Source organism: Centropristis striata, chromosome 1 (assembly GCF_030273125.1).
Source record: "Centropristis striata isolate RG_2023a ecotype Rhode Island chromosome 1, C.striata_1.0, whole genome shotgun sequence".
In the NCBI taxonomy this organism is placed as follows: Eukaryota; Metazoa; Chordata; class Actinopteri; order Perciformes; family Serranidae; genus Centropristis; species Centropristis striata.
Window position 1 is genome coordinate 33,663,203 of NC_081517.1, and position 13,575 is coordinate 33,676,777.

Genomic DNA, 13,575 nt, shown 5'->3' on the forward strand with positions numbered 1-13,575 from the left:
TTTCCAACTGTTTTTTCTACTTTCAGCTCATGGCAGATTTCTATGCATCTGCTCCAGTCACATTACTGCATACACTGCTACATGTAGCTTCATGCGAACATCAGGGAAACCTGTAAACTTGATTGCAGATGTCGTTAATTTCTCTTACCAATTTCAGATCACATTCCTGCTTTGGTGAAAGCAGGAATGTAAAAGTGGTGAAAGTGCTGCTGTACTTAGTACTTATACTACTACTTATATATCTTATAGTCTTCCTTGGGTTGGTTGCCCCGGCTACAACAATTGATGGCACCATGCACCACCTTATTCCCTGTGAAAGTTGCTCAAAGATACAGAAACCGTGACCAAACAGAGTAAACTCGAATTTTTCAGGAGGTGGGGCTTAAAAATACAAGCGATACAACAAGCTTAATGGTGAATAGAGGTACCAACCCAAAATATGAACCTTACAAATTAGTATAATAGGTCCCCTTTAAGCTTTACTGATCATTCAAATAATAAGAACTCTCAACAAAAACCTACCTGAAGAGTATGACGCATGTCTGTCTGGTAGCTTGAAAGGTGACATTGAAAGGTTTAGATCTCACTCCTTCACAGGTGACAACCAAAGCAGCCAACTTGAATTTACAATGGATTTCCACAGTGACCCTGTATCACAAAGGAAGAAAATATCAAAAAGAAGTCCCTTATCAAACCACCTGCAGCATAATCTACTACTTCATCAGTCAGTCCAAAATATCTGAATTAGTCACACATTTTCATTAAAATATGCCAAAACTGCTAAATAGCTAAAACAGATTTTAGTAAAACTGCTACAAACAGATACAGTCAGTACCCAATACCCTCTAAAGTGACTAATAGCATGGGATCCAACATAAAGTTTAATTGTCCTCTAAAGTGTTGTCATTATTTTTGAGCTTTCAGGCTATTTAAATTCCCTCTTTTCCATTAAACTAAGTGGATGGTGAACTAACAGTGCTTGTTATTGCAGCTCTGTGTTTTTTTTTTGTTTTTTTTTTAGAAACGGGTGAATTTGTTATAATTGTATCCAGATTTCACCTCTAAAAACACACAAGATCAAGCCCCCCAAAAACACTGTATTATCAGGAAAGTAAGTCAATCGTTTTACATTCTCTTTTCATGTTAAAAGGCATGTGCGATGCTTAATTTGAGCTGAAAGGGATTTCACACTATTGAGGCCTGCTTTAATTCAGAGAAGCGTTTTTTTATTACATGCAATAGGTTTGCTCATTCTGGTTGGACTTTTATTCATGAGAATTAGTTCAATAGGTTCCCATGCAAATATTACCTCTTTTGCACAGAAGCCTCGTTTCATCAAAAGCACTTCTGAAAATATGAAATGGCCTTGAGCACCTGCAAGAAACAGGCCAGACAGTTAGACTGATGTCAGAGACATTTAAAGGTTGAGCTGTTTCACCCAAACATGCGCAGAATGTGATGTCTTATCAATTAAAGAAAATTAAAGAAACCAATAAAATTTCGCATGAGACCATGATAGTGGAAAAATCACACTTAAAGCAACAATAAGGTTATTTTGCTTTGTGTTGATTTTGGGCTTAGAGCTTCCATGAGCACCGCCGCCTTGTGTCATAAAGATCTTGACCTGTCTGATGCATGCTTTTGGTTTTGAAGCAAGTGAGAGAAAGAAACAACCTATTTTTGGAATACCATAACAGATACCAAACACAGCTGCAGAGTGATGAGGTAATATGGGCTATCTATTTGTGACTATGTGAGAATAATAAAGTAAATGACAATGGTGAAACTTTGTTTCAGCACCCAACGTCCTGTCTCTTGACACCACTTGTACCTCAAGAAGTGTGGTGAGTTGCTGTAGCTTCCAGTCTGCCCTCAGCTAGGACTAATTAGATGTCGCTACACCGTTTGCAGGACTACAGTTAACAGCGTTACACCCAGACTGAGATTTTGGGTTTAAGAGACTGTTGCAATAATTGCAACAATAATTGCAATAATCTAAGATGAGTCTAGCTCCACCCTGGTGGAGATTAACCACATAGAGGAGGCGATGCAAGAGGAAGCAGAATCAAGGCAGGTGAGCTGGGATCCAGACTAGGTTCAAGGCAGCTCCGCATAAACCTGCTGAATCCAGTGTATTTCTTGTCCACTTTGGTGTCAACAGGCTTGACGACATAAGACTGCGGATTAACCATCGCATTAGTAGCTTTATTACAGTGCACGAAAACATCCCCAATTTAGCTTAGTTGTGCAGACCCCACCCCGAACTCTGCATCCAATTCTGTGCTTTCTCTCTCTGTCATATTTAGTTTGAGATGGCAATGCATTTTTAAGGACAAGATGTAAAAGTGTCTTGCACAAGGCTAAAGGTCTCCCCTACATTTTTGTACATGTGACCAGGAATTACACATGGCGCCTTTAAATTGAAACTGATTCATAACCGGTTAGAAAGTTCTTGTAGCTGCTTTAAATTAGCTGCCAAAAAAGAAGTGCAAAAATACTGCATTTGAACATAGTTTTGCAGCTTTTTAGCTTGAAGAAGTCACATTTAAGTTTCTCTCTTAAGCTGGTTTCACTCACCAGATGGCATGTCATATGGGTCGTTAGGGAAAAGCAGAAAGCATCTCAACCTGTTTTAGGTTTTTAGCTGTTTATCTGCGGTGCAGTGCAGTCACTCAGAGCGACAACAACAGGAAACATGAGGCTGCTGCTGCTGCTGCTGTCTGGAGGGCTGGCCTCACGGTAATGACTGGAGTCAGGTAACCACCGGACACACCGACTAGTCCTCCTCACAGACGGATTCAGGCACGAAGGGAGGCGGGTTGAGAGTCAAGGGACTGTTTCACCTCGCGTTTTTATCAATGTCGCGACCTTATCTCTGAAACAAACTTTACAGACCTGTAAAAGTTTGATATCGACGCTTCGTTCATGTTCATGTGACGAGCGTCGCGTTTTTTGAGCCAGCCTCGCGTGGAGGCTACTCAGGTGTACACGGGGAAGTTTGTGTCGTATTTTAGCTTTCTTGCTAACTAATTACTAATTACGCTGGAAACAGGACTTGTCTCCTTTTTTGACGCGTGCCCAATATCTCCACTACTTGGTTTCGTTTTCCTCCTTCAGTTTACTGGATTTAAAACATCAAGTGGCCAAGTTTGAACAGGTAAGCGGGGCCTATTTTCCAACATTTCTCTGCATTAATTTTAACACGTTTCGGTGTACGTGGTCGGTTGACACCTTTTGAAACCGGGCCAAGTGGTGGAAGTGAGCCCAGCCAGAGTTGGACAGCCCCAGCAGCTGTTGACTTGTCTGACCTCTGTTAAGCATTGCAAACCAAAGAGTCATATTGATTAAAAGCCTTTAGAAATGTGATGTTTGCTGACACTGTCTCTTATTTAATCTTGAGCCAACTTCATTAGAAAGTACATTTTGCACTTGCATAAAGAAAAGATTGTCATTTGGCACAGTTCAATGTCTTTCTTATCTTAGTTATTGTTTTAATTGTTTAAATGGCAAAATGTATACCGTGTATTGTGTACAATATGCGTCTTACATTTCTTTCAGTGTTAACTTTAAAACTAGTTTTAGCTCTAATCTGCAACTTCAGTCAGTTTTATGAGCAATTAAGTCCAAAAGCCTCAAGTCTGCAGGGCTTTTACAACAATTTTATGATGCAGTGGTTAAGATAGTGCTGCTATCTTTTGACACTTTCCTTGCTGCTGTTGCAGTTGCATCTCCACGCCAACACACACATACAAAACACACACCATGCAGTCAAGATGGCAAGTTCTGTATATCAGATAAACCACACATTTGTCGTCCGACTTTCACTTGCATGACTCGCCTGTTTTACAGCAAAGCAAACAGCTGTTTCATCACTTTTAACCACAGCTATGCTACAGTAGGTCTGTGCAATGGTGTCTACAACAGGAAAAAAAAAAACATTTCTGCCTTACAAGCCATCAAACAAACTCTGCTTAGCATGCAGCTGAGCATACTGATTTACAAGCAGAGATCCCAGCAGGAGCTCCTGACACTGCTCTTCTTCTGTCAGGCTGAAGAACTGAGGGCCTTGGGGCCATATCCGGGGGGTGTAACTCACCTCTGGCTTAATTTGACTCTCAGGAAACAGTTATTTTCTTGAGGGTTTGTTAACAAGCGTGCTTATGCCTGAGGTTTCAAAGAGAACTCGCACATAAAGGATCACTGCTCAGCATACATGGGAATATAAATGTCAAAGCAGCCAAAGAAGAAAGCCTATTACAGATCAGTGCTGCTGTTTCATGACACAATAAATAGGACAGTCCCTGTCTTGGGATAATTATGAAAGTTCAGCTGGTGTCAACCTCAGACAAGCCCTCCTGATCTAAAAAACTCTGATGGTGTATAAAACATTGCTTTGTCGTGATTTTGCACAGGGTTTCGATACATCAGAGTTCCCACGTATCCTGGAAAACCAGAACATTTAGAGACCAGTTTTCCACTCATGCAAATTGCTTAAAATGGCCAGATGTCTTGGAAATAATATGTTGTTCTGGGAATTTTAATTATATTTTCGCCCGTTACTCACATACGTAAACCTAAGACCATATATTATTTAAAACTTGACTGTTTATTCCATTAGCTGTGCAGTGTGAGACTTCAAACTATGTTTACCAGATGCGACGCTAAACTGAAACACGCTCCCTTTTCATTTTGGCTCCCATGTCCATCAATCTGGCTGTTGAAACAGACACGAGTGGAGTGGACTTGCAGCCAATTTTTCCAGAATGATGAGCAGAGTCCTCAGAGAAGAGAAATTAGCTTGCAAGTGAGCTGACTAATGTTATATGGGTAGCTTACTGAAATTGGGTTAATGGGCCTTCTGCCTGACATTTACTGTAGTATCGGCTGTTGTATTGACATATCTGTGACATTTTGGCTGTCATAAAAAACTTCACAGGAAAAGAAAATGTTTCGGAAAATATTACGGTGAGTGTTATTACTCAATTATTATTACATGATGAGGTTAAACACATTCTTCATTATGATTAGCACTTGAAGGCCTTTTTTAATAGAACTGTGTAAACAATTTTCCTTTTGAAATTTACTGCCATGGATAAGAAAATACATACAGTATAATAACCATAAAATTGTATACCATGTGAAACGGTATATCACTGCAACCCTAATCAGCTGATAAGTCAAAAGAAAAGTACAGAAATGCCAAGGATATGTTATGTATCAAAGAGCAAATATTTATGATATGGATTGTGTGAATACAATTGACAATATTGGACAATAAGTTATCATTTAAACATATCAGTATCAAATCCTTAAATCGGTGGGGCTGTTATACAAATGCTATTTTGAAAAAGAAAACTGCTAAATAAATATCTCTCTTGAGCAACATTCAAATAAGATATTCCATGTGTAATCAACACCTCTGCTGCTTTGTGCATGAATCCAAATTCAAAGAGATTTCTCTGTCTGATGTGCTGGCCTATTTGTTTCTCTTCAGCTGAAATGATTTCTTCCTTGATGCATGCAAAATATAGCATAAGTCTGTCTGCCAGTCTCCTGCAAAGCAGTTTGGTTTTGAATCTGCAGAAAATCTACTCAAATGTACAAAGAGAAAGGGAGATGGGTTGAGTGGGCGAGATAGCTGTTAAAGACAGATAAAAGGACAGGAGACACCGTGTGGTCGTCAGCACCACCAATCAGCAGAGAGTTTTATCCTTTCAAATCGTGTTGAGGCGAGGGGGAGATAGTGAGACTTTAACAAGGTGGAAGGAGATTAAATCGGAAAGATAAAGGGGAGGAGACAAAAGAGTAGCTGGGAGAGATGAAATCCACCACTTCTTTGCTCAGCATACTGGGTGATGGATGGATTTTCAGCAGGAGGGAAATTCCTCACTACCACATTGCCCCCAGCACGTCTGTCTGTCCTCAGCTGAGATTTTCTCTTGTCTTTCATAGTGGAGCATTGTCATCAGAAACAAGCTCTGCTGCGACTGTTAGTACTTTTCCATGTTTCAGCTAAGCTGTTTGCATGGGCTGGGAAAAAATAGTTCTGGATCTTTTGAAGTGGAGTTTATGAGATACCAATCCACAGTCAGTGTATTACCTGTAGTAAATGGTAATCGACATGGAAGCTGAGCAATTTACTTCTGTGGATGGCAGCAGCAAAACATGTTTTTTTTTAAAAGGTTTAAAAAGACCGCCTAAATAAACAATATTGGTTTAAGGGTACACTATATTTAACACATTTTCGCCGCTTTACTTTTCTGTTAGACAGCCCTTTCCAACGGGTCGTTAAAGCTGTTATAAACATCAACAAATCTGAATCCAAAGGAATCTGGGACACTGCATACAGTGTGAAATAAAGTTTACAAGTTTGAACATTAGATATATTTTCTTTATATTTTATTCAACTGAGCAGGTCACAAATTATTTGCAAATCATTGCATTCAGTTTTTATAATGTTTTTTTGCGGCAGCCAAACTGTTTCGCAATCAGGGTTGTATACAGTCATTTTATTTCACGGGACACAGGAGTTGCTGGTCGACTGCTGCCTCAACCGGTTTGTTTGTTTCTGTTATTAGATGACTGTGGTGATATTAAATTATCACTTTAAAACATTAAAGTCGCACAATAGCTTAGACTCAGAAAGACTTTATTGTCATTCAGTTATACATAAAATATGCACATTGAATAACACTAACAAAGGTTAACAAGGTAATATTTAGGTTTTTATCAGTGGTGTCTGGTGGCTTTGAAGGCAGTGTAGATAATGACTCCAGTGCCTGTCGGGAAGGGCTTCCTGACAGTAAGGCAAAGAGGTGAAAATAATCTAAATATAGCATACACTAAAACTGATATTGATTTTTTTAGATTGCTAATTTTGCTGCTGCCTCTGTCCTCAGCAGTACATGGCAAAGCCTCCGTACTAGTACTCCTGACTATGGATAAGAACCTCAAACCACCTCCAATAAAAAAATCAGAACTATCCGTTTAAATATGCGAGTTGAACTTTACAGTATGTTACAATTTAACGTTTTACCCTTCTGCCTTACGCCCCCTCTCGTTATGTCATGTCGCCTCTGCTCTGTCTGTGACTGTGCTTTAGGCTGTTATTGTTATGGCTATACAGAGGATTAGACTAAGACACCCGGTGAATAAAGATGGTTCACCTGGAAACAAGATATCCGTAAGACATTGGACGCACAGAGAGTTGTTGTTTTTTTCACTGGTAGGGAGATGGAACAATGGAAGAAAATGGACAAAATACAATGAAGTGAAAACTCCAAAAGTCACAGTTTGTGATGTAGGCATACATTATGTTGCACACTTTTTTGTTAATGCAGCTAAAAGTGGGGTACTCTGCAACACTTGTCCTTATTCCAACCAGGACTTTGTTACTACAGTTTCGATCTTAAAGAGATAAATTTAGTATTTCACTGCCTCTGGTGTACTCACAAATGCAGCAGAGGCTGAGCTGCTATCTGAAAGAGATATCAGAGATATCTGGAGTAGTGGTCGACCGATACAGGTTTTTTAATGCTGATACTGATTATTTTGACATCAATCTTAACCGAACCGATGTGCTACCGATTTTTTTGGGCCGATTCTTGAAGCTGATATTGCCTTTTCTCCCTCCATTTACATGATAAAAATGACACGATGATAACAAATGTTACACAAGTCTCAATTTAAACAAAAAAAGAAACATTTATTAACAAAACAAACAAAACATATTAACAGTTGGATAGCAAACAATGTGTATGTTGTTCTAGGCCTCGAGGTGGTGGCGCCTCAGATGAGTCCACATATTTGATGTGTTTTTCTTTTTTCCGGTATCAGCAGCAGCTCACCAGCGAATGGCAGATGTTGCACCGAGCCTTGCCTGGTGTTGGCTCAGTGAAATGGGCTAATTGACCGCCGAACGCACGCACGTAACAGCCGATGCCGATACAAGTAAAAAAACGCAAATATCGGTCTATCTCTAATCTGGAGTCATCTCTGTGATGTCACCACAGTTACAGAGCTTCTTTATATAGTACTCTATAGGTTAACTGATACTTGTGTTAAATGGGCAGAGATGATTGCAGTCCGTGTTAGCAAAATGTGCCATTGGTTAATGTTTAATATTGCTAAGTATTAAAATTGTGACATATGCTAAATTGCTCTCCAGTGAGCTCATTTGACCTGCAGCATGTTGCTGCATTATGTCAGTCCTCACATACCTGAGATACCAGACACGCCCCAACATTCAACTGTGAGCCATGGTCACAGCGCTGTCCTTTTGTCTGTCCTCTTTTTTTGTGTCTTGTTTAGGCGCAGGAGGCGTTTTACAGACAGCGCTCTTTAAATCACCCTCTTTGTGTGTGACTGTGTGTGGTATTCCTTTCATTTGCAATAATCTGTTGACTCAAAGCCTCCGAAATCCAGGCTGGCAGTCCGTGAGAAAAGGAGGAGGACAGAAAAACATTTACCTCCTTCAGTTTACTTTATGTCTGTCGTGCACAGTGCACATGCCCTTCTTTTGACACCAGCAACAATGTATTAATCAAGCAGACAAGGATTAGACAGTTAAGTAACGTGTTGTGGTTGTGAAGGTAATGGTCTGGAGATAACTTCAAGAAAGACCTGAGCTGTGTCTGACAGGATAATATTTTAGCTTCTCAGCTTCCCAGCATTTACATTCCTCATTCCATTAACAAAGCTTTTCCCTGCACTACAGTGGCTTGGGAATATGAATACCTTTCAAAAGCTACAGAAAATTTGTTGAAAATACGTCATTATTTGGTGCAGTCTAAAGCCCCTTTTACACACACAGTCTATCCCTGAAATGTTCAGGAACATTTTCTGCTTGTGGTCATTGTGAATGTGAGCAGAGATTGATATTTAAATCTGTACCGCCAATTTCAACCTAAAGATACATTTCAGGGAAAGCCCTGTATGGCTGTGTTGTGAATGAAAGCAGTAGCAGTGCAGGGACAAGCACGTAAAGGTTTCGTCTGACTGATAAACACTTTTACATGGAGCAAGAGAACAAGTCACATGACATATTTGAATCTGAGGAATTGTTTACGATTTAGCATTTGATTGATTTTTCCTGGTGATTTCAAAACTAACAAGAGATTCCGTTTATTTTGTTTGCAAACAAGCCAAAACAAATATAAGAATGGCTTCAAACCAGACATATTCAGAAATATGATTATATATAATCCTACTAGAGCGTGGCATAGTGAGGCAAAGGACAACAAGTCTTGAGCTGAAAAGTCTCCGTCTCTTCCAGCATTGCTATGGCAAGTGCAAAAAAACGTGTATGTGCATGTGTGAATGGTGAAAATCACTAACTGCACCTGGCAGGTTTTCCTAGTAATTTACTTGGAGTGGTGTGTAAAAGAGGCTCATTACCAACAGCCCTGCAGTAAAACCTGCTTTCGTTAAAGTAGCAATGTTTCCGTTTTGTTTTGTAGTTCAAGATATATCCTCCAAAATTACCAAAAGGGAGATGCAGCATATCTGTAAACAAAACATTATTAACTTTGGAAATAAAAGGTAGGATTTATTGCACGATTCTTGTATTTGTACTTGTAATTTTCAAGGCAAATGTTAGAAGCATATACAGTCATGGAAAAAAAATTCTTGTTCATTTTAATGCCTGATACAGCTAAAGGTGCATTTCTTTGGACAAATATAATGATAAGAACAAAAATAGCTTATAAGAGTTTAATTTAAGTGCTGATATCTAGCCATTTTTCATGGTTTTCTTGATAATGATTTTGGTTATTATCATGTAGTCTGGCTTTTCTGATTAGCGTTCACATGCTACAACATCCCTATTTATGTGCAACTGAAACTAAAAAGACAACATACCGTAATTAATGCAACCTCAAGACACAAAAATGACACACATGTCTGGTTAACCATAGAGTGCAGCTCTGAGTCGCTGTATACAACAACTACCTGAATGCTGCTGGTTTACTCAATGTAACGCTTGCAAAGCATGAACACTCATTAGACATGAAATATGCTTTAGGTTACATGCACCAAATTGACTGAACACAACAAAAGAAATACTGACAGAATTATGAAGGGTGTGTGTGTGTGTGTGTGGTGGGAGAGAGGAAGAGATGGGAAGTGTCACAATTTAATGATGCCAGCAGGCTGTCTGATGCTACATGTTCTTCCAAAGCTGCAGCTAATGTGTGATGTTGTTGTGTTTTCAGTTAAATGGTTAAAAAAACCCGTCTCATTACTGCCAATTTACCACTACTTTTGGAGGAAGCTCACCTGTTGCTGAGTTTCTTAAAAAATGCCAACAACAGATCGACATCCCACACTGAAACAGACTGATTTGGCAAGCCAATTTGGTTTGTGTGCTTTTGTTTTGGAGTCATGGTGGTAAAGGATGCCACATGTACAGAGAAAACATTGTTTTTCACAATCGGACGAGTCAAAACTAAATATTCAACTAGTTAGCACTGCAGCTCTCTCAGCACAAGTTCACATTCTCTTTTTAATTGACGAATTTGTCAATCGCGCAGTAAAGACAATATGCGGGAAACAATAGCGGCTTTTATTTCATGCTGCCTTATCACACTGTTTAGGATTTCTTACAAGGATATCTGAATATGCTATAACCCTTTTTTTCTCTGTATTATAGTGTTCTTGACAGATTGATTTGTAAAACCTGTGAATTAACTGTGTACTGTGTTTAAGAAACTTGTTCTCCACTCCTATTCTTTCATAATGTGTTTGGATACTGTTTGCAGTCCAACTCTGATTTCCATGAAGCAGTGCGTTTGGCAGTATTAAATCCACACAGTAGTGTGTGTGCTGGAGCTGTACACCAGGTGTACAGCTTGTGATGGAGACAGAATCAGTCTTACAGGCAGCTTCATTCTGTATCTGTTATTAGAAAAATGACATCAGTCCTTTTGTGGCCGTGATGCTCCGTCCAGTGGTGGGCAACTCACATTATTTGCTTTACCAGGTCAACAGAGAGAGAGTATATCGTGAGTTTCCTGATGTCGTTTTGTTAACTAAAACCTGAAAATTGTTTTATAAATGAGGAGGTGTTCCTCTGCACCAGCCTGTTGACCTCTTGGTGATGGTGTGAAGTGCTGTTGACGAGATACCTCACAGTGTCGGTTCCTGGGAACCAGCCAAGACCTTTAACCCTCGTACAAATGGCTTTGGAGCCAGACATGGTTAAAAAAATTAATATTTGTTAAAGAATTTCAGATGTTTGAGCCAGTTTGTTAACATCCCAGATACCTCAGCAATGTTTAAGACTCACCTGGAAGATCAGTCATTAAGTTTCCATCTGACAGAGTTACTAGTTAATGTTTATTTAAGTCTTCCTACTGTTTATGTCAAATTTTGCTGTGCAATTTGTACAAAAATATGAGTTATGAGGAAGTATTCTTATCAATGCAGCCAGCGCTGTTGGTTTATGTCAAATTGAAGAACTCTTTCCATTAAGATTTGAAATAAACCAGAAATCGGAAATTTACAAAGTAGCAAAATAACAAAGTCACAACCTTTAAAAGTTATATAAAGAGAGAAAGTGGATGAGGCGGCCTACAGGGGCCTAAGCATTGAGGAAATTGTTTAAAAACATGCATTTTAATGTTTTTTACAACTAAAATGTGTCAGTGAAGCAGCAAACTCCTTTAAGGAATAAGTCAGTGCGTAGGCTGTGTGTGTAACTTTAGTGAGAGTGTGGTTAAGGAGAGAAAGTGTGTGTGTGTGTGTGTGTGTGTGTGAAGTAGCAGTGCACTGTGTGTACAGTTTAGGCTTTTTGTCAGTGAATAAATGCCTCAACTCCTCAAGGCTCAAGCCAAGTTCCTGTGTCTTGCTGCTGACAGCAGATTAAAGTGAAGGGGGTTAGCCCTGAAGTTAACAATAACCACGGCCCACACACACATTAACTAACTCGGCGCTGCTCAGTGACAGACTCTCGTTCAGTGAGCTGACCAAGGCCAAAACCCAGCAGCGCGGCTCAGGTTCACTTCAGGTGGACTGACCTTTAAGGTGAAGCAGCCGTTATCATTTTATCCACACATCCTCCCAAGATAAAGATGCTTTATTTGATTATAATATAGAACAATCAGGAGGTTTAACATTCTCCTTTATATAATACTGTAACAAAAGTATTTGCTACTTCTCTAAAGCCTGCATAGACAAAGAAACGCTTGGACATGGTTGTTGTTGTTGTCTTTTGCAAAAAAAATTTCAGTCAGTATTTAGTGTTGTATTTTATAGTGTTGTTCATTTCTGGTGCAGTAAAGTAGTCCCTGTCATATGTGACCTGTTGTGTGAGAATACACACATGATATTAAAAAAAAAAATCAATTTGAAAAGTTATATGAGATGTTTTGTAGCTCCATGTGAAGTTTGGTACAAGTGCCTTTTATGAGTTAGCCATTTTTTTTATTTTGTTGTGTGCATATTTTTTTGGTTAAATTAACTTTCACATTGTTTTGCTATTGCAAATGTTTGCAGGCACCATTAATTGGCCAATTGTTATAAAGGTAACATTGAAATTGCTTCAGAAATCTGAGAATCTCAGGGATTAGACACAGTTTTAAGCTTGTCTCTAGAATAAACCATTCCAAAGTTATTTAATGTTTTTGTGGAACATGTCCACCATAGCATTGATGCTTCAACATGGTTGCAATCTTTTTAGAGTTACTAAAGAAAGTGATACTCAGTAAGCGCAGAGGTGATTACACATCTGAGATCAGGTCTAATCTACATTTACTTTATGCTGCAATGAATGGGCTTTTTTTTTTTAATCTTGTCTCTTAAATCAATACTCCTTAATGCCATCAGACCTTAAATAAACAATTCTTACATTTATATTTCATGAGTCATTTTTTAATGTGAATTCATCTTTCATTGCCTTCACAGCTATCGTCTTAGAGATGGTGTACAGCTGCGGGTTGAAAGACAAGTGTGGTGCCTCTATAATTTATTTAATGATGGGCTGGAATTCAGGTTGTTTGTCCACAGTGATGACGAGTACAGAGGAAAGTTAAACATTGCGCTGCCCGACTAAACATTTACAAGGTGACCGGGAACCCTTGCATTAGAGAGGAACACAAACTCCATGGAAAGGTCTTATCAGCTGGTAGCGAATGACCTACAGATGTTTTTATATTTATACAATGTTGTACTGTGTTGTCCTGATGTGGTTTGATTCTGATGTTAGGCTGCACTGTGTTTCGGGAGATAATATTTGTGTAATTGTGACTGAGCTACGAGGCCCTGAGGCACACAGGCCTTCAGGCTTTTGACTTCATGACAATAGCCAAAATGAACCGAGACCGGATTACACCAGTCCTGCATTCCTCTCCAAACCTGTTTGACACACACACACACACACACACACACACACACACTAATCCTCACACACAGACAGACAAATCACTGAAGCAAGCCAATACATGTCTTGCACACACTTTCTGAAAAAGGAAAGAGAAAACTTAGAAATTGCATGTGGGAAATCAGAAAACTCATTGGTAGAAAGGCTGAGAATAGTTCTGTAAAAAAACGGCCCAATTATGGAGAAGCACTGTTTTGTGC

At 39.2% G+C, this 13,575-nt stretch overlaps 2 protein-coding genes across 4 annotated transcripts in view; one reads left to right on the forward strand and one right to left on the reverse strand.

The window, feature by feature from the left end:
• Positions 1-2,726, reverse strand: part of plppr2b (phospholipid phosphatase related 2b) — a 69,100-nt gene extending 66,374 nt beyond the window's left edge. The window contains exons 1-3 of the mRNA XM_059339499.1: positions 2,578-2,726; positions 1,310-1,374; positions 523-648 (exon numbers count right to left, since the gene is read on the reverse strand). The gene's annotated coding sequence lies outside the window, so the exon portion shown is untranslated. The remainder of the gene's footprint in view (positions 1-522; positions 649-1,309; positions 1,375-2,577) is intronic.
• The window catches only part of LOC131976431 (paralemmin-3-like), a 43,646-nt gene continuing 32,773 nt past the window's right edge, over positions 2,703-13,575 (forward strand). For 2 of the 3 annotated variants that reach the window (XM_059339471.1, XM_059339460.1), the window contains exon 1: positions 2,764-3,157. The gene's annotated coding sequence lies outside the window, so the exon portion shown is untranslated. The other variant, XM_059339478.1, reaches the window with a different exon arrangement.